The 20,081-nt window shown below is 45.8% G+C and overlaps 16 non-coding genes across 16 annotated transcripts; all 16 read left to right on the top strand.

Moving 5' to 3' along the window:
* The first annotated feature begins 246 nt into the window (after window positions 1-246).
* trnal-cag (transfer RNA leucine (anticodon CAG)) lies at window positions 247-328 on the top strand. Its single transcript has one exon. It is a non-coding gene; the product is annotated as a tRNA-Leu (tRNA).
* Window positions 329-2,356: 2,028 nt separating this feature from the next.
* trnal-cag (transfer RNA leucine (anticodon CAG)) lies at window positions 2,357-2,438 on the top strand. The gene has a single exon. It is a non-coding gene; the product is annotated as a tRNA-Leu (tRNA).
* A 973-nt stretch (window positions 2,439-3,411) lies between these two features.
* trnam-cau (transfer RNA methionine (anticodon CAU)) lies at window positions 3,412-3,493 on the top strand. The gene has a single exon. It is a non-coding gene; the product is annotated as a tRNA-Met (tRNA).
* A 973-nt stretch (window positions 3,494-4,466) lies between these two features.
* Window positions 4,467-4,548, top strand: trnal-cag (transfer RNA leucine (anticodon CAG)). The gene has a single exon. It is a non-coding gene; the product is annotated as a tRNA-Leu (tRNA).
* Window positions 4,549-5,521: 973 nt separating this feature from the next.
* On the top strand, window positions 5,522-5,603 carry trnam-cau (transfer RNA methionine (anticodon CAU)). The gene has a single exon. It is a non-coding gene; the product is annotated as a tRNA-Met (tRNA).
* A 972-nt stretch (window positions 5,604-6,575) lies between these two features.
* Window positions 6,576-6,657, top strand: trnal-cag (transfer RNA leucine (anticodon CAG)). Its single transcript has one exon. It is a non-coding gene; the product is annotated as a tRNA-Leu (tRNA).
* Window positions 6,658-7,630: 973 nt separating this feature from the next.
* Window positions 7,631-7,712, top strand: trnal-cag (transfer RNA leucine (anticodon CAG)). Its single transcript has one exon. It is a non-coding gene; the product is annotated as a tRNA-Leu (tRNA).
* A 973-nt stretch (window positions 7,713-8,685) lies between these two features.
* Window positions 8,686-8,767, top strand: trnal-cag (transfer RNA leucine (anticodon CAG)). Its single transcript has one exon. It is a non-coding gene; the product is annotated as a tRNA-Leu (tRNA).
* Window positions 8,768-10,795: 2,028 nt separating this feature from the next.
* On the top strand, window positions 10,796-10,877 carry trnal-cag (transfer RNA leucine (anticodon CAG)). The gene has a single exon. It is a non-coding gene; the product is annotated as a tRNA-Leu (tRNA).
* Window positions 10,878-11,850: 973 nt separating this feature from the next.
* Window positions 11,851-11,932, top strand: trnal-cag (transfer RNA leucine (anticodon CAG)). The gene has a single exon. It is a non-coding gene; the product is annotated as a tRNA-Leu (tRNA).
* Window positions 11,933-12,905: 973 nt separating this feature from the next.
* trnal-cag (transfer RNA leucine (anticodon CAG)) lies at window positions 12,906-12,987 on the top strand. The gene has a single exon. It is a non-coding gene; the product is annotated as a tRNA-Leu (tRNA).
* Window positions 12,988-13,960: 973 nt separating this feature from the next.
* Window positions 13,961-14,042, top strand: trnal-cag (transfer RNA leucine (anticodon CAG)). Its single transcript has one exon. It is a non-coding gene; the product is annotated as a tRNA-Leu (tRNA).
* Window positions 14,043-15,015: 973 nt separating this feature from the next.
* trnal-cag (transfer RNA leucine (anticodon CAG)) lies at window positions 15,016-15,097 on the top strand. The gene has a single exon. It is a non-coding gene; the product is annotated as a tRNA-Leu (tRNA).
* A 973-nt stretch (window positions 15,098-16,070) lies between these two features.
* Window positions 16,071-16,152, top strand: trnal-cag (transfer RNA leucine (anticodon CAG)). Its single transcript has one exon. It is a non-coding gene; the product is annotated as a tRNA-Leu (tRNA).
* A 2,027-nt stretch (window positions 16,153-18,179) lies between these two features.
* trnal-cag (transfer RNA leucine (anticodon CAG)) lies at window positions 18,180-18,261 on the top strand. Its single transcript has one exon. It is a non-coding gene; the product is annotated as a tRNA-Leu (tRNA).
* Window positions 18,262-19,234: 973 nt separating this feature from the next.
* trnal-cag (transfer RNA leucine (anticodon CAG)) lies at window positions 19,235-19,316 on the top strand. Its single transcript has one exon. It is a non-coding gene; the product is annotated as a tRNA-Leu (tRNA).
* The last annotated feature ends 765 nt before the right edge of the window (window positions 19,317-20,081 follow it).

The raw sequence follows: 20,081 nt of genomic DNA, 5'->3' as shown, positions 1-20,081 counted from the left end.
GTTTTTGTCAGTGATGTTGATATAGGAATAAATATTGAATGAATGTTGTAACTGGTTTGTCCCAACATGCACCTAATTTCTGTTGTTGCCCTGTGGATACGTAGGTGCCTGTGACCGGTATGTTGCAAAATCGTTTCTCGAGAGTTTACTGTCTACCACTTTAATTGCCTTAATTATTATTTTCCGCATAACAAAGTCACATTACACTCAACGGTCACTCGTTCCAGAACAGAAGCTGCTTCCAGTGGTAGCGTGGCCGAGCGGTCTAAGGCGCTGGATCCAGGTTCCAGTCTCTTCGGAGGCGTGGGTTCAAATCCCACCGCTGCCAGAATTTTCCCTGCGTAACACTTGCATTCTGTCAGCACAAGCATGGGCACCTGTTTCACAATGGGGCCATTTTGGTGTGGAAAAGTAGTTGGACTGTGAGCGGTGCCTTCAGTTTGTTGGCAAATGGCAATACCATCGAAGAGTTTGATGTCACCACTTGAAAATTGAAGGCCAGTTGTGCATGCTTTTTGCACGCTGGCCGCATTTGTGTGGATAAAAAGTAAATGTCAGAAGTGGGATTGGAAACCACGCCGCTAGAAGTGGGCTTGGCACCCACGTCCCAGAATACACCAACCTTTGGTAAGGTAAGGGTTACAGTCTTTGAGTTTGGCACCTTAAACCACTCGGCCACCCTGACAATGAACCGACTGTAACTGCAGAAAAGCGTGCTCCAATTCTGCACATTTACTGAGTTGCATCACAATCCTTCCTTCTGTGCAATCACACAACACGTACATTGTTACGACATCACTTAACAGGCAGCGCCAGTCATTAAGTTTATCATGCCTGCAATGCAACCAACACACGTATTTCTCACAACAGCTCGCATTTTGCCAGCGATCGGGTAAAATTTTCTGCAGTGTGTTGGCGCCTTTCATGTCCCAAAACGCTTTACAGCCAATGAAGTATTTTTAAAGTGAGTCACTGTTGTAATGTGGGAAATGGCGCAGCCAGTATGCACACAGCACGATCCCACAAACAGCAATGTGTTCATGACCAGATAATCTGTTTTTGTCAGTGATGTTGATATAGGAATAAATATTGAATGAATGTTGTAACTGGTTTGTCCCAACATGCACCTAATTTCTGTTGTTGCCCTGTGGATACGTAGGTTCCTGTGACCGGTATGTTGCAAAATCGTTTCTCGAGAGTTTACTGTCTACCACTTTAATTGCCTTCATTATTATTTTCCGCATGGCAAAGTCACATTTCACTCAACGGTCACTCGTTCCAGAACAGAAGCTGCTTCCAGTGGTAGCGTGGCCGAGCGGTCTAAGGCGCTGGATCCAGGTTCCAGTCTCTTCGGAGGCGTGGGTTCAAATCCCACAGCTGCCAGAATTTTCCCTGCGTAACACTTGCATTCTGTCAGCACAAGCATGGGCACCTGTTTCACAATGGGGCCATTTTGGTGTGGAAAAGTAGTTGGACTGTGAGCGGTGCCTTCAGTTTGTTGGCAAATGGCAATACCATCGAAGAGTTTGATGTCACCACTTGAAAATTGAGGGCCAGTTGTGCATGCTTTTTGCACGCTGGCCGCATTTGTGTGGATAAAAAGTAAATGTCAGAAGTGGGATTGGAAACCACGCCGCTAGAAGTGGGCTTGGCACCCACGTCCCAGAATACACCAACCTTTGGTAAGGTAAGGGTTACAGTCTTTGAGTTTGGCACCTTAAACCACTCGGCCACCCTGACAATGAACCGACTGTAACTGCAGAAAAGCGTGCTCCAATTCTGCACATTTACTGAGTTGCATCACAATCCTTCCTCCTGTGCAATCACACAACACGTACATTGTTACGACATCACTTAACAGGCAGCGCCAGTCATTAAGTTTATCATGCCTGCAATGCAACCAACACACGTATTTCTCACAACAGCTCGCATTTTGCCAGCTATCGGGTAAAATTTTCTGCAGTGTGTTGGCGCCTTTCATGTCCCAAAACGCTTTACAGCCAATGAAGTATTTTTAAAGTGAATCACTGTTGTAATGTGGGAAATGGCGCAGCCAGGATGCACACAGCACGATCCCACAAACAGCAATGTGTTCATGACCAGATAATCTGTTTTTGTCAGTGATGTTGATATAGGAATAAATATTGAATGAATGTTGTAACTGGTTTGTCCCAACATGCACCTAATTTCTGTTGTTGCCCTGTGGATACGTAGGTTCCTGTGACCGGTATGTTGCAAAATCGTTTCTCGAGAGTTTACTGTCTACCACTTTAATTGCCTTCATTATTATTTTCCGCATGGCAAAGTCACATTTCACTCAACGGTCACTCGTTCCAGAACAGAAGCTGCTTCCAGTGGTAGCGTGGCCGAGCGGTCTAAGGCGCTGGATCCAGGTTCCAGTCTCTTCGGAGGCGTGGGTTCAAATCCCACCGCTGCCAGAATTTTCCCTGCGTAACACTTGCATTCTGTCAGCACAAGCATGGGCACCTGTTTCACAATGGGGCCATTTTGGTGTGGAAAAGTAGTTGGACTGTGAGCGGTGCCTTCAGTTTGTTGGCAAATGGCAATACCATCGAAGAGTTTGATGTCACCACTTGAAAATTGAGGGCCAGTTGTGCATGCTTTTTGCACGCTGGCCGCATTTGTGTGGATAAAAAGTAAATGTCAGAAGTGGGATTGGAAACCACGCCGCTAGAAGTGGGCTTGGCACCCACGTCCCAGAATACACCAACCTTTGGTAAGGTAAGGGTTACAGTCTTTGAGTTTGGCACCTTAAACCACTCGGCCACCCTGACAATGAACCGACTGTAACTGCAGAAAAGCGTGCTCCAATTCTGCACATTTACTGAGTTGCATCACAATCCTTCCTCCTGTGCAATCACACAACACGTACATTGTTACGACATCACTTAACAGGCAGCGCCAGTCATTAAGTTTATCATGCCTGCAATGCAACCAACACACGTATTTCTCACAACAGCTCGCATTTTGCCAGCTATCGGGTAAAATTTTCTGCAGTGTGTTGGCGCCTTTCATGTCCCAAAACGCTTTACAGCCAATGAAGTATTTTTAAAGTGAATCACTGTTGTAATGTGGGAAATGGCGCAGCCAGGATGCACACAGCACGATCCCACAAACAGCAATGTGTTCATGACCAGATAATCTGTTTTTGTCAGTGATGTTGATATAGGAATAAATATTGAATGAATGTTGTAACTGGTTTGTCCCAACATGCACCTAATTTCTGTTGTTGCCCTGTGGATACGTAGGTGCCTGTGACCGGTATGTTGCAAAATCGTTTCTCGAGAGTTTACTGTCTACCACTTTAATTGCCTTAATTATTATTTTCCGCATAACAAAGTCACATTACACTCAACGGTCACTCGTTCCAGAACAGAAGCTGCTTCCAGTGGTAGCGTGGCCGAGCGGTCTAAGGCGCTGGATCCATGTTCCAGTCTCTTCGGAGGCGTGGGTTCAAATCCCACCGCTGCCAGAATTTTCCCTGCGTAACACTTGCATTCTGTCAGCACAAGCATGGGCACCTGTTTCACAATGGGGCCATTTTGGTGTGGAAAAGTAGTTGGACTGTGAGCGGTGCCTTTCGTTTGTTGGCAAATGGCAATACCATCGAAGAGTTTGATGTCACCACTTGAAAATTGAAGGCCAGTTGAGCATGCTTTTTGCACGCTGGCCGCATTTGTGTGGATAAAAAGTAAATGTCAGAAGTGGGATTGGAAACCACGCCGCTAGAAGTGGGCTTGGCACCCACGTCCCAGAATACACCAACCTTTGGTAAGGTAAGGGTTACAGTCTTTGAGTTTGGCACCTTAAACCACTCGGCCACCCTGACAATGAACCGACTGTAACTGCAGAAAAGCGTGCTCCAATTCTGCACATTTACTGAGTTGCATCACAATCCTTCCTTCTGTGCAATCACACAACACGTACATTGTTACGACATCACTTAACAGGCAGCGCCAGTCATTAAGTTTATCATGCCTGCAATGCAACCAACACACGTATTTCTCACAACAGCTCGCATTTTGCCAGCGATCGGGTAAAATTTTCTGCAGTGTGTTGGCGCCTTTCATGTCCCAAAACGCTTTACAGCCAATGAAGTATTTTTAAAGTGAGTCACTGTTGTAATGTGGGAAATGGCGCAGCCAGTATGCACACAGCACGATCCCACAAACAGCAATGTGTTCATGACCAGATAATCTGTTTTTGTCAGTGATGTTGATATAGGAATAAATATTGAATGAATGTTGTAACTGGTTTGTCCCAACATGCACCTAATTTCTGTTGTTGCCCTGTGGATACGTAGGTTCCTGTGACCGGTATGTTGCAAAATCGTTTCTCGAGAGTTTACTGTCTACCACTTTAATTGCCTTCATTATTATTTTCCGCATGGCAAAGTCACATTTCACTCAACGGTCACTCGTTCCAGAACAGAAGCTGCTTCCAGTGGTAGCGTGGCCGAGCGGTCTAAGGCGCTGGATCCAGGTTCCAGTCTCTTCGGAGGCGTGGGTTCAAATCCCACCGCTGCCAGAATTTTCCCTGCGTAACACTTGCATTCTGTCAGCACAAGCATGGGCACCTGTTTCACAATGGGGCCATTTTGGTGTGGAAAAGTAGTTGGACTGTGAGCGGTGCCTTCAGTTTGTTGGCAAATGGCAATACCATCGAAGAGTTTGATGTCACCACTTGAAAATTGAGGGCCAGTTGTGCATGCTTTTTGCACGCTGGCCGCATTTGTGTGGATAAAAAGTAAATGTCAGAAGTGGGATTGGAAACCACGCCGCTAGAAGTGGGCTTGGCACCCACGTCCCAGAATACACCAACCTTTGGTAAGGTAAGGGTTACAGTCTTTGAGTTTGGCACCTTAAACCACTCGGCCACCCTGACAATGAACCGACTGTAACTGCAGAAAAGCGTGCTCCAATTCTGCACATTTACTGAGTTGCATCACAATCCTTCCTCCTGTGCAATCACACAACACGTACATTGTTACGACATCACTTAACAGGCAGCGCCAGTCATTAAGTTTATCATGCCTGCAATGCAACCAACACACGTATTTCTCACAACAGCTCGCATTTTGCCAGCTATCGGGTAAAATTTTCTGCAGTGTGTTGGCGCCTTTCATGTCCCAAAACGCTTTACAGCCAATGAAGTATTTTTAAAGTGAATCACTGTTGTAATGTGGGAAATGGCGCAGCCAGGATGCACACAGCACGATCCCACAAACAGCAATGTGTTCATGACCAGATAATCTGTTTTTGTCAGTGATGTTGATATAGGAATAAATATTGAATGAATGTTGTAACTGGTTTGTCCCAACATGCACCTAATTTCTGTTGTTGCCCTGTGGATACGTAGGTGCCTGTGACCGGTATGTTGCAAAATCGTTTCTCGAGAGTTTACTGTCTACCACTTTAATTGCCTTAATTATTATTTTCCGCATAACAAAGTCACATTACACTCAACGGTCACTCGTTCCAGAACAGAAGCTGCTTCCAGTGGTAGCGTGGCCGAGCGGTCTAAGGCGCTGGATCCATGTTCCAGTCTCTTCGGAGGCGTGGGTTCAAATCCCACCGCTGCCAGAATTTTCCCTGCGTAACACTTGCATTCTGTCAGCACAAGCATGGGCACCTGTTTCAAAATGGGGCCATTTTGGTGTGGAAAAGTAGTTGGACTGTGAGCGGTGCCTTCAGTTTGTTGGCAAATGGCAATACCATCGAAGAGTTTGATGTCACCACTTGAAAATTGAGGGCCAATTGTGCATGCTTTTTGCACGCTGGCCGCATTTGTGTGGATAAAAAGTAAATGTCAGAAGTGGGATTGGAAACCACGCCGCTAGAAGTGGGCTTGGCACCACGTCCCAGAATACACCAACCTTTGGTAAGGTAAGGGTTACAGTCTTTGAGTTTGGCACCTTAAACCACTCGGCCACCCTGACAATGAACCGACTGTAACTGCAGAAAAGCGTGCTCCAATTCTGCACATTTACTGAGTTGCATCACAATCCTTCCTCCTGTGCAATCACACAACACGTACATTGTTACGACATCACTTAACAGGCAGCGCCAGTCATTAAGTTTATCATGCCTGCAATGCAACCAACACACGTATTTCTCACAACAGCTCGCATTTTGCCAGCGATCGGGTAAAATTTTCTGCAGTGTGTTGGCGCCTTTCATGTCCCAAAACGCTTTACAGCCAATGAAGTATTTTTAAAGTGAGTCACTGTTGTAATGTGGGAAATGGCGCAGCCAGTATGCACACAGCACGATCCCACAAACAGCAATGTGTTCATGACCAGATAATCTGTTTTTGTCAGTGATGTTGATATAGGAATAAATATTGAATGAATGTTGTAACTGGTTTGTCCCAACATGCACCTAATTTCTGTTGTTGCCCTGTGGATACGTAGGTTCCTGTGACCGGTATGTTGCAAAATCGTTTCTCGAGAGTTTACTGTCTACCACTTTAATTGCCTTAATTATTATTTTCCGCATGGCAAAGTCACATTTCACTCAACGGTCACTCGTTCCAGAACAGAAGCTGCTTCCAGTGGTAGCGTGGCCGAGCGGTCTAAGGCGCTGGATCCAGGTTCCAGTCTCTTCGGAGGCGTGGGTTCAAATCCCACCGCTGCCAGAATTTTCCCTGCGTAACACTTGCATTCTGTCAGCACAAGCATGGGCACCTGTTTCACAATGGGGCCATTTTGGTGTGGAAAAGTAGTTGGACTGTGAGCGGTGCCTTCAGTTTGTTGGCAAATGGCAATACCATCGAAGAGTTTGATGTCACCACTTGAAAATTGAAAGCCAGTTGTGCAAGCTTTTTGCACGCTGGCCGCATTTGTGTGGATAAAAAGTAAATGTCAGAAGTGGGATTGGAAACCACGCCGCTAGAAGTGGGCTTGGCACCCACGTCCCAGAATACACCAACCTTTGGTAAGGTAAGGGTTACAGTCTTTGAGTTTGGCACCTTAAACCACTCGGCCACCCTGACAATGAACCGACTGTAACTGCAGAAAAGCGTGCTCCAATTCTGCACATTTACTGAGTTGCATCACAATCCTTCCTCCTGTGCAATCACACAACACGTACATTGTTACGACATCACTTAACATGCAGCGCCAGTCATTAAGTTTATCATGCCTGCAATGCAACCAACACACGTATTTCTCACAACAGCTCGCATTTTGCCAGCGATCGGGTAAAATTTTCTGCAGTGTGTTGGCGCCTTTCATGTCCCAAAACGCTTTACAGCCAATGAAGTATTTTTAAAGTGAGTCACTGTTGTAATGTGGGAAATGGCGCAGCCAGTATGCACACAGCACGATCCCACAAACAGCAATGTGTTCATGACCAGATAATCTGTTTTTGTCAGTGATGTTGATATAGGAATAAATATTGAATGAATGTTGTAACTGGTTTGTCCCAACATGCACCTAATTTCTGTTGTTGCCCTGTGGATACGTAGGTTCCTGTGACCGGTATGTTGCAAAATCGTTTCTCGAGAGTTTACTGTCTACCACTTTAATTGCCTTAATTATTATTTTCCGCATGGCAAAGTCACATTTCACTCAACGGTCACTCGTTCCAGAACAGAAGCTGCTTCCAGTGGTAGCGTGGCCGAGCGGTCTAAGGCGCTGGATCCAGGTTCCAGTCTCTTCTGAGGCGTGGGTTCAAATCCCACCGCTGCCAGAATTTTCCCTGCGTAACACTTGCATTCTGTCAGCACAAGCATGGGCACCTGTTTCACAATGGGGCCATTTTGGTGTGGAAAAGTAGTTGGACTGTGAGCGGTGCCTTCAGTTTGTTGGCAAATGGCAATACCATCGAAGAGTTTGATGTCACCACTTGAAAATTGAAAGCCAGTTGTGCAAGCTTTTTGCACGCTGGCCGCATTTGTGTGGATAAAAAGTAAATGTCAGAAGTGGGATTGGAAACCACGCCGCTAGAAGTGGGCTTGGCACCCACGTCCCAGAATACACCAACCTTTGGTAAGGTAAGGGTTACAGTCTTTGAGTTTGGCACCTTAAACCACTCGGCCACCCTGACAATGAACCGACTGTAACTGCAGAAAAGCGTGCTCCAATTCTGCACATTCACTGAGTTGCATCACAATCCTTCCTCCTGTGCAATCACACAACACGTACATTGTTACGACATCACTTAACAGGCAGCGCCAGTCATTAAGTTTATCATGCCTGCAATGCAACCAACACACGTATTTCTCACAACAGCTCGCATTTTGCCAGCGATCGGGTAAAATTTTCTGCAGTGTGTTGGCGCCTTTCATGTCCCAAAACGCTTTACAGCCAATGAAGTATTTTTAAAGTGAGTCACTGTTGTAATGTGGGAAATGGCGCAGCCAGTATGCACACAGCACGATCCCACAAACAGCAATGTGTTCATGACCAGATAATCTGTTTTTGTCAGTGATGTTGATATAGGAATAAATATTGAATGAATGTTGTAACTGGTTTGTCCCAACATGCACCTAATTTCTGTTGTTGCCCTGTGGATACGTAGGTTCCTGTGACCGGTATGTTGCAAAATCGTTTCTCGAGAGTTTACTGTCTACCACTTTAATTGCCTTCATTATTATTTTCCGCATGGCAAAGTCACATTTCACTCAACGGTCACTCGTTCCAGAACAGAAGCTGCTTCCAGTGGTAGCGTGGCCGAGCGGTCTAAGGCGCTGGATCCAGGATCCAGTCTCTTCGGAGGCGTGGGTTCAAATCCCACCGCTGCCAGAATTTTCCCTGCGTAACACTTGCATTCTGTCAGCACAAGCATGGGCACCTGTTTCACAATGGGGCCATTTTGGTGTGGAAAAGTAGTTGGACTGTGAGCGGTGCCTTCAGTTTGTTGGCAAATGGCAATACCATCGAAGAGTTTGATGTCACCACTTGAAAATTGAAAGCCAGTTGTGCATGCTTTTTGCACGCTGGCCGCATTTGTGTGGATAAAAAGTAAATGTCAGAAGTGGGATTGGAAACCACGCCGCTAGAAGTGGGCTTGGCACCCACGTCCCAGAATACACCAACCTTTGGTAAGGTAAGGGTTACAGTCTTTGAGTTTGGCACCTTAAACCACTCGGCTATTTTGATAATGAACCGACTGTAACTGCAGAAAAGCGTACTCCAATTCTGCACATTTACTGAGTTGCATCACAATCCTTCCTCCTGTGCAATCACACAACACGTACATTGTTACGACATCACTTAACAGGCAGCGCCAGTCATTAAGTTTATCATGCCTGCAATGCAACCAACACACGTATTTCTCACAACAGCTCGCATTTTGCCAGCTATCGGGTAAAATTTTCTGCAGTGTGTTGGCGCCTTTCATGTCCCAAAACGCTTTACAGCCAATGAAGTATTTTTAAAGTGAGTCACTGTTGTAATGTGGGAAATGGCGCAGCCAGTATGCACACAGCACGATCCCACAAACAGCAATGTGTTCATGACCAGATAATCTGTTTTTGTCAGTGATGTTGATATAGGAATAAATATTGAATGAATGTTGTAACTGGTTTGTCCCAACATGCACCTAATTTCTGTTGTTGCCCTGTGGATACGTAGGTTCCTGTGACCGGTATGTTGCAAAATCGTTTCTCGAGAGTTTACTGTCTACCACTTTAATTGCCTTAATTATTATTTTCCGCATGGCAAAGTCACATTTCACTCAACGGTCACTCGTTCCAGAACAGAAGCTGCTTCCAGTGGTAGCGTGGCCGAGCCGTCTAAGGCGCTGGATCCAGGTTCCAGTCTCTTCGGAGGCGTGGGTTCAAATCCCACCGCTGCCAGAATTTTCCCTGCGTAACACTTGCATTCTGTCAGCACAAGCATGGGCACCTGTTTCACAATGGGGCCATTTTGGTGTGGAAAAGTAGTTGGACTGTGAGCGGTGCCTTCAGTTTGTTGGCAAATGGCAATACCATCGAAGAGTTTGATGTCACCACTTGAAAATTGAGGGCCAGTTGTGCATGCTTTTTGCACGCTGGCCGCATTTGTGTGGATAAAAAGTAAATGTCAGAAGTGGGATTGGAAACCACGCCGCTAGAAGTGGGCTTGGCACCCACGTCCCAGAATACACCAACCTTTGGTAAGGTAAGGGTTACAGTCTTTGAGTTTGGCACCTTAAACCACTCGGCCACCCTGACAATGAACCGACTGTAACTGCAGAAAAGCGTGCTCCAATTCTGCACATTTACTGAGTTGCATCACAATCCTTCCTCCTGTGCAATCACACAACACGTACATTGTTACGACATCACTTAACAGGCAGCGCCAGTCATTAAGTTTATCATGCCTGCAATGCAACCAACACACGTATTTCTCACAACAGCTCGCATTTTGCCAGCGATCGGGTAAAATTTTCTGCAGTGTGTTGGCGCCTTTCATGTCCCAAAACGCTTTACAGCCAATGAAGTATTTTTAAAGTGAGTCACTGTTGTAATGTGGGAAATGGCGCAGCCAGTATGCACACAGCACGATCCCACAAACAGCAATGTGTTCATGACCAGATAATCTGTTTTTGTCAGTGATGTTGATATAGGAATAAATATTGAATGAATGTTGTAACTGGTTTGTCCCAACATGCACCTAATTTCTGTTGTTGCCCTGTGGATACGTAGGTTCCTGTGACCGGTATGTTGCAAAATCGTTTCTCGAGAGTTTACTCTCTACCACTTTAATTGCCTTAATTATTATTTTCCGCATGGCAAAGTCACATTTCACTCAACGGTCACTCGTTCCAGAACAGAAGCTGCTTCCAGTGGTAGCGTGGCCGAGCGGTCTAAGGTGCTGGATCCAGGTTCCAGTCTCTTCGGAGGCGTGGGTTCAAATCCCACCGCTGCCAGAATTTTCCCTGCGTAACACTTGCATTCTGTCAGCACAAGCATGGGCACCTGTTTCACAATGGGGCTATTTTGGTGTGGAAAAGTAGTTGGACTGTGAGCGGTGCCTTCAGTTTGTTGGCAAATGGCAATACCATCGAAGAGTTTGATGTCACCACTTGAAAATTGAAAGCCAGTTGTGCAAGCTTTTTGCACGCTGGCCGCATTTGTGTGGATAAAAAGTAAATGTCAGAAGTGGGATTGGAAACCACGCCGCTAGAAGTGGGCTTGGCACCCACGTCCCAGAATACACCAACCTTTGGTAAGGTAAGGGTTACAGTCTTTGAGTTTGGCACCTTAAACCACTCGGCCACCCTGACAATGAACCGACTGTAACTGCAGAAAAGCGTGCTCCAATTCTGCACATTTACTGAGTTGCATCACAATCCTTCCTCCTGTGCAATCACACAACACGTACATTGTTACGACATCACTTAACAGGCAGCGCCAGTCATTAAGTTTATCATGCCTGCAATGCAACCAACACACGTATTTCTCACAACAGCTCGCATTTTGCCAGCGATCGGGTAAAATTTTCTGCAGTGTGTTGGCGCCTTTCATGTCCCAAAACGCTTTACAGCCAATGAAGTATTTTTAAAGTGAGTCACTGTTGTAATGTGGGAAATGGCGCAGCCAGTATGCACACAGCACGATCCCACAAACAGCAATGTGTTCATGACCAGATAATCTGTTTTTGTCAGTGATGTTGATATAGGAATAAATATTGAATGAATGTTGTAACTGGTTTGTCCCAACATGCACCTAATTTCTGTTGTTGCCCTGTGGATACGTAGGTTCCTGTGACCGGTATGTTGCAAAATCGTTTCTCGAGAGTTTACTGTCTACCACTTTAATTGCCTTAATTATTATTTTCCGCATGGCAAAGTCACATTTCACTCAACGGTCACTCGTTCCAGAACAGAAGCTGCTTCCAGTGGTAGCGTGGCCGAGCGGTCTAAGGCGCTGGATCCAGGTTCCAGTCTCTTCGGAGGCGTGGGTTCAAATCCCACCGCTGCCAGAATTTTCCCTGCGTAACACTTGCATTCTGTCAGCACAAGCATGGGCACCTGTTTCACAATGGGGCCATTTTGGTGTGGAAAAGTAGTTGGACTGTGAGCGGTGCCTTCAGTTTGTTGGCAAATGGCAATACCATCGAAGAGTTTGATGTCACCACTTGAAAATTGAGGGCCAGTTGTGCATGCTTTTTGCACGCTGGCCGCATTTGTGTGGATAAAAAGTAAATGTCAGAAGTGGGATTGGAAACCACGCCGCTAGAAGTGGGCTTGGCACCCACGTCCCAGAATACACCAACCTTTGGTAAGGTAAGGGTTACAGTCTTTGAGTTTGGCACCTTAAACCACTCGGCCACCCTGACAATGAACCGACTGTAACTGCAGAAAAGCGTGCTCCAATTCTGCACATTTACTGAGTTGCATCACAATCCTTCCTCCTGTGCAATCACACAACACGTACATTGTTACGACATCACTTAACAGGCAGCGCCAGTCATTAAGTTTATCATGCCTGCAATGCAACCAACACACGTATTTCTCACAACAGCTCGCATTTTGCCAGCGATCGGGTAAAATTTTCTGCAGTGTGTTGGCGCCTTTCATGTCCCAAAACGCTTTACAGCCAATGAAGTATTTTTAAAGTGAGTCACTGTTGTAATGTGGGAAATGGCGCAGCCAGTATGCACACAGCACGATCCCACAAACAGCAATGTGTTCATGACCAGATAATCTGTTTTTGTCAGTGATGTTGATATAGGAATAAATATTGAATGAATGTTGTAACTGGTTTGTCCCAACATGCACCTAATTTCTGTTGTTGCCCTGTGGATACGTAGGTTCCTGTGACCGGTATGTTGCAAAATCGTTTCTCGAGAGTTTACTCTCTACCACTTTAATTGCCTTAATTATTATTTTCCGCATGGCAAAGTCACATTTCACTCAACGGTCACTCGTTCCAGAACAGAAGCTGCTTCCAGTGGTAGCGTGGCCGAGCGGTCTAAGGTGCTGGATCCAGGTTCCAGTCTCTTCGGAGGCGTGGGTTCAAATCCCACCGCTGCCAGAATTTTCCCTGCGTAACACTTGCATTCTGTCAGCACAAGCATGGGCACCTGTTTCACAATGGGGCCATTTTGGTGTGGAAAAGTAGTTGGACTGTGAGCGGTGCCTTCAGTTTGTTGGCAAATGGCAATACCATCGAAGAGTTTGATGTCACCACTTGAAAATTGAAAGCCAGTTGTGCAAGCTTTTTGCACGCTGGCCGCATTTGTGTGGATAAAAAGTAAATGTCAGAAGTGGGATTGGAAACCACGCCGCTAGAAGTGGGCTTGGCACCCACGTCCCAGAATACACCAACCTTTGGTAAGGTAAGGGTTACAGTCTTTGAGTTTGGCACCTTAAACCACTCGGCCACCCTGACAATGAACCGACTGTAACTGCAGAAAAGCGTGCTCCAATTCTGCACATTTACTGAGTTGCATCACAATCCTTCCTCCTGTGCAATCACACAACACGTACATTGTTACGACATCACTTAACAGGCAGCGCCAGTCATTAAGTTTATCATGCCTGCAATGCAACCAACACACGTATTTCTCACAACAGCTCGCATTTTGCCAGCGATCGGGTAAAATTTTCTGCAGTGTGTTGGCGCCTTTCATGTCCCAAAACGCTTTACAGCCAATGAAGTATTTTTAAAGTGAGTCACTGTTGTAATGTGGGAAATGGCGCAGCCAGTATGCACACAGCACGATCCCACAAACAGCAATGTGTTCATGACCAGATAATCTGTTTTTGTCAGTGATGTTGATATAGGAATAAATATTGAATGAATGTTGTAACTGGTTTGTCCCAACATGCACCTAATTTCTGTTGTTGCCCTGTGGATACGTAGGTTCCTGTGACCGGTATGTTGCAAAATCGTTTCTCGAGAGTTTACTGTCTACCACTTTAATTGCCTTAATTATTATTTTCCGCATGGCAAAGTCACATTTCACTCAACGGTCACTCGTTCCAGAACAGAAGCTGCTTCCAGTGGTAGCGTGGCCGAGCGGTCTAAGGCGCTGGATCCAGGTTCCAGTCTCTTCGGAGGCGTGGGTTCAAATCCCACCGCTGCCAGAATTTTCCCTGCGTAACACTTGCATTCTGTCAGCACAAGCATGGGCACCTGTTTCACAATGGGGCCATTTTGGTGTGGAAAAGTAGTTGGACTGTGAGCGGTGCCTTCAGTTTGTTGGCAAATGGCAATACCATCGAAGAGTTTGATGTCACCACTTGAAAATTGAGGGCCAGTTGTGCATGCTTTTTGCACGCTGGCCGCATTTGTGTGGATAAAAAGTAAATGTCAGAAGTGGGATTGGAAACCACGCCGCTAGAAGTGGGCTTGGCACCCACGTCCCAGAATACACCAACCTTTGGTAAGGTAAGGGTTACAGTCTTTGAGTTTGGCACCTTAAACCACTCGGCCACCCTGACAATGAACCGACTGTAACTGCAGAAAAGCGTGCTCCAATTCTGCACATTTACTGAGTTGCATCACAATCCTTCCTCCTGTGCAATCACACAACACGTACATTGTTACGACATCACTTAACAGGCAGCGCCAGTCATTAAGTTTATCATGCCTGCAATGCAACCAACACACGTATTTCTCACAACAGCTCGCATTTTGCCAGCGATCGGGTAAAATTTTCTGCAGTGTGTTGGCGCCTTTCATGTCCCAAAACGCTTTACAGCCAATGAAGTATTTTTAAAGTGAGTCACTGTTGTAATGTGGGAAATGGCGCAGCCAGTATGCACACAGCACGATCCCACAAACAGCAATGTGTTCATGACCAGATAATCTGTTTTTGTCAGTGATGTTGATATAGGAATAAATATTGAATGAATGTTGTAACTGGTTTGTCCCAACATGCACCTAATTTCTGTTGTTGCCCTGTGGATACGTAGGTTCCTGTGACCGGTATGTTGCAAAATCGTTTCTCGAGAGTTTACTGTCTACCACTTTAATTGCCTTAATTATTATTTTCCGCATGGCAAAGTCACATTTCACTCAACGGTCACTCGTTCCAGAACAGAAGCTGCTTCCAGTGGTAGCGTGGCCGAGCGGTCTAAGGCGCTGGATCCAGGTTCCAGTCTCTTCGGAGGCGTGGGTTCAAATCCCACCGCTGCCAGAATTTTCCCTGCGTAACACTTGCATTCTGTCAGCACAAGCATGGGCACCTGTTTCACAATGGGGCCATTTTGGTGTGGAAAAGTAGTTGGACTGTGAGCGGTGCCTTCAGTTTGTTGGCAAATGGCAATACCATCGAAGAGTTTGATGTCACCACTTGAAAATTGAAAGCCAGTTGTGCATGCTTTTTGCACGCTGGCCGCATTTGTGTGGATAAAAAGTAAATGTCAGAAGTGGGATTGGAAACCACGCCGCTAGAAGTGGGCTTGGCACCCACGTCCCAGAATACACCAACCTTTGGTAAGGTAAGGGTTACAGTCTTTGAGTTTGGCACCTTAAACCACTCGGCTATTTTGATAATGAACCGACTGTAACTGCAGAAAAGCGTACTCCAATTCTGCACATTTACTGAGTTGCATCACAATCCTTCCTCCTGTGCAATCACACAACACGTACATTGTTACGACATCACTTAACAGGCAGCGCCAGTCATTAAGTTTATCATGCCTGCAATGCAACCAACACACGTATTTCTCACAACAGCTCGCATTTTGCCAGCTATCGGGTAAAATTTTCTGCAGTGTGTTGGCGCCTTTCATGTCCCAAAACGCTTTACAGCCAATGAAGTATTTTTAAAGTGAGTCACTGTTGTAATGTGGGAAATGGCGCAGCCAGTATGCACACAGCACGATCCCACAAACAGCAATGTGTTCATGACCAGATAATCTGTTTTTGTCAGTGATGTTGATATAGGAATAAATATTGAATGAATGTTGTAACTGGTTTGTCCCAACATGCACCTAATTTCTGTTGTTGCCCTGTGGATACGTAGGTTCCTGTGACCGGTATGTTGCAAAATCGTTTCTCGAGAGTTCACTGTCTACCACTTTAATTGCCTTAATTATTATTTTCCGCATGGCAAAGTCACATTTCACTCAACGGTCACTCGTTCCAGAACAGAAGCTGCGTCCAGTGGTAGCGTGGCCGAGCGGTCTAAGGCGCTGGATCCAGGTTCCAGTCTCTTCGGAGGCGTGGGTTCAAATCCCACCGCTGCCAGAATTTTCCCTGCGTAACACTTGCATTCTGTCAGCACAAGCATGGGCACCTGTTTCACAATGGGGCCATTTTGGTGTGGAAAAGTAGTTGGACTGTGAGCGGTGCCTTCAGTTTGTTGGCAAATGGCAATACCATCGAAGAGTTTGATGTCACCACTTGAAAATTGAGGGCCAGTTGTGCATGCTTTTTGCACGCTGGCCGCATTTGTGTGGATAAAAAGTAAATGTCAGAAGTGGGATTGGAAACCACGCCGCTAGAAGTGGGCTTGGCACCCACGTCCCAGAATACACCAACCTTTGGTAAGGTAAGGGTTACAGTCTTTGAGTTTGGCACCTTAAACCACTCGGCTATTTTGATAATGAACCGACTGTAACTGCAGAAAAGCGTACTCCAATTCTGCACATTTACTGAGTTGCATCACAATCCTTCCTCCTGTGCAATCACACAACACGTACATTGTTACGACATCACTTAACAGGCAGCGCCAGTCATTAAGTTTATCATGCCTGCAATGCAACCAACACACGTATTTCTCACAACAGCTCGCATTTTGCCAGCGATCGGGTAAAATTTTCTGCAGTGTGTTGGCGCCTTTCATGTCCCAAAACGCTTTACAGCCAATGAAGTATTTTTAAAGTGAGTCACTGTTGTAATGTGGGAAATGGCGCAGCCAGTATGCACACAGCACGATCCCACAAACAGCAATGTGTTCATGACCAGATAATCTGTTTTTGTCAGTGATGTTGATATAGGAATAAATATTGAATGAATGTTGTAACTGGTTTGTCCCAACATGCACCTAATTTCTGTTGTTGCCCTGTGGATACGTAGGTTCCTGTGACCGGTATGTTGCAAAATCGTTTCTCGAGAGTTTACTGTCTACCACTTTAATTGCCTTAATTATTATTTTCCGCATGGCAAAGTCACATTTCACTCAACGGTCACTCGTTCCAGAACAGAAGCTGCTTCCAGTGGTAGCGTGGCCGAGCCGTCTAAGGCGCTGGATCCAGGTTCCAGTCTCTTCGGAGGCGTGGGTTCAAATCCCACCGCTGCCAGAATTTTCCCTGCGTAACACTTGCATTCTGTCAGCACAAGCATGGGCACCTGTTTCACAATGGGGCCATTTTGGTGTGGAAAAGTAGTTGGACTGTGAGCGGTGCCTTCAGTTTGTTGGCAAATGGCAATACCATCGAAGAGTTTGATGTCACCACTTGAAAATTGAAAGCCAGTTGTGCATGCTTTTTGCACGCTGGCCGCATTTGTGTGGATAAAAAGTAAATGTCAGAAGTGGGATTGGAAACCACGCCGCTAGAAGTGGGCTTGGCACCCACGTCCCAGAATACACCAACCTTTGGTAAGGTAAGGGTTACAGTCTTTGAGTTTGGCACCTTAAACCACTCGGCTATTTTGATAATGAACCGACTGTAACTGCAGAAAAGCGTACTCCAATTCTGCACATTTACTGAGTTGCATCACAATCCTTCCTCCTGTGCAATCACACAACACGTACATTGTTACGACATCACTTAACAGGCAGCGCCAGTCATTAATTTATCATGCCTGCAATGCAACCAACACACGTATTTCTCACAACAGCTCGCATTTTGCCAGCTATCGGGTAAAATTTTCTGCAGTGTGTTGGCGCCTTTCATGTCCCAAAACGCTTTACAGCCAATGAAGTATTTTTAAAGTGAGTCACTGTTGTAATGTGGGAAATGGCGCAGCCAGTATGCACACAGCACGATCCCACAAACAGCAATGTGTTCATGACCAGATAATCTGTTTTTGTCAGTGATGTTGATATAGGAATAAATATTGAATGAATGTTGTAACTGGTTTGTCCCAACATGCACCTAATTTCTGTTGTTGCCCTGTGGATGCGTAGGTTCCTGTGACCGGTATGTTGCAAAATCGTTTCTCGAGAGTTCACTGTCTACCACTTTAATTGCCTTAATTATTATTTTCCGCATAACAAAGTCACATTACACTCAACGGTCACTCGTTCCAGAACAGGAGCTGCTTCCAGTGGTAGCGTGGCCGAGCGGTCTAAGGCGCTGGATCCAGGTTCCAGTCTCTTCGGAGGCGTGGGTTCAAATCCCACCGCTGCCAGAATTTTCCCTGCGTAACACTTGCATTCTGTCAGCACAAGCATGGGCACCTGTTTCACAATGGGGCCATTTTGGTGTGGAAAAGTAGTTGGACTGTGAGCGGTGCCTTCAGTTTGTTGGCAAATGGCAATACCATCGAAGAGTTTGATGTCACCACTTGAAAATTGAAAGCCAGTTGTGCATGCTTTTTGCACGCTGGCCGCATTTGTGTGGATAAAAAGTAAATGTCAGAAGTGGGATTGGAAACCACGCCGCTAGAAGTGGGCTTGGCACCCACGTCCCAGAATACACCAACCTTTGGTAAGGTAAGGGTTACAGTCTTTGAGTTTGGCACCTTAAACCACTCGGCTATTTTGATAATGAACCGACTGTAACTGCAGAAAAGCGTACTCCAATTCTGCACATTTACTGAGTTGCATCACAATCCTTCCTCCTGTGCAATCACACAACACGTACATTGTTACGACATCACTTAACAGGCAGCGCCAGTCATTAAGTTTATCATGCCTGCAATGCAACCAACACACGTATTTCTCACAACAGCTCGCATTTTGCCAGCTATCGGGTAAAATTTTCTGCAGTGTGTTGGCGCCTTTCATGTCCCAAAACGCTTTACAGCCAATGAAGTATTTTTAAAGTGAGTCACTGTTGTAATGTGGGAAATGGCGCAGCCAGTATGCACACAGCACGATCCCACAAACAGCAATGTGTTCATGACCAGATAATCTGTTTTTGTCAGTGATGTTGATATAGGAATAAATATTGAATGAATGTTGTAACTGGTTTGTCCCAACATGCACCTAATTTCTGTTGTTGCCCTGTGGATACGTAGGTTCCTGTGACCGGTATGTTGCAAAATCGTTTCTCGAGAGTTCACTGTCTACCACTTTAATTGCCTTAATTATTATTTTCCGCATAACAAAGTCACATTACACTCAACGGTCACTCGTTCCAGAACAGAAGTTGCTTCCAGTGGTAGCGTGGCCGAGCGGTCTAAGGCGCTGGATCCAGGTTCCAGTCTCTTCGGAGGCGTGGGTTCAAATCCCACCGCTGCCAGAATTTTCTCTGCGTAACACTTGCATTCTGTCAGCACAAGCATGGGCACCTGTTTCACAATGGGGCCATTTTGGTGTGGAAAAGTAGTTGGACTGTGAGCGGTGCCTTCAGTTTGTTGGCAAATGGCAATACTATCGAAGAGTTTGATGTCACCACTTGAAAATTGAGGGCCAGTTGTGCATGCTTTTTGCACGCTGGCCGCATTTGTGTGGATAAAAAGTAAATGTCAGAAGTGGGATTGGAAACCACGCCGCTAGAAGTGGGCTTGGCACCCACGTCCCAGAATACACCAACCTTTGGTAAGGTAAGGGTTACAGTCTTTGAGTTTGGCACCTTAAACCACTCGGCCACCCTGACAATGAACCGACTGCAACTGCAGAAAAGCGTGCTCCAATTCTGCACATTTACTGAGTTGCATCACAATCCTTCCTCCTGTGCAATCACACAACACGTACATTGTTACGACATCACTTAACAGGCAGCGCCAGTCATTAAGTTTATCATGCCTGCAATGCAACCAACACACGTATTTCTCACAACAGCTCGCATTTTGCCAGCGATCGGGTAAAATTTTCTGCAGTGTGTTGGCGCCTTTCATGTCCCAAAACGCTTTACAGCCAATGAAGTATTTTTAAAGTGAGTCACTGTTGTAATGTGGGAAATGGCGCAGCCAGTATGCACACAGCACGATCCCACAAACAGCAATGTGTTCATGACCAGATAATCTGTTTTTGTCAGTGATGTTGATATAGGAATAAATATTGA

This window comes from Pristiophorus japonicus, chromosome 8 (genome assembly GCF_044704955.1).
Source record: "Pristiophorus japonicus isolate sPriJap1 chromosome 8, sPriJap1.hap1, whole genome shotgun sequence".
NCBI classification, from domain to species: Eukaryota; Metazoa; Chordata; class Chondrichthyes; family Pristiophoridae; genus Pristiophorus; species Pristiophorus japonicus.
This window is presented reverse-complemented; position numbering and strand designations above follow the sequence as displayed.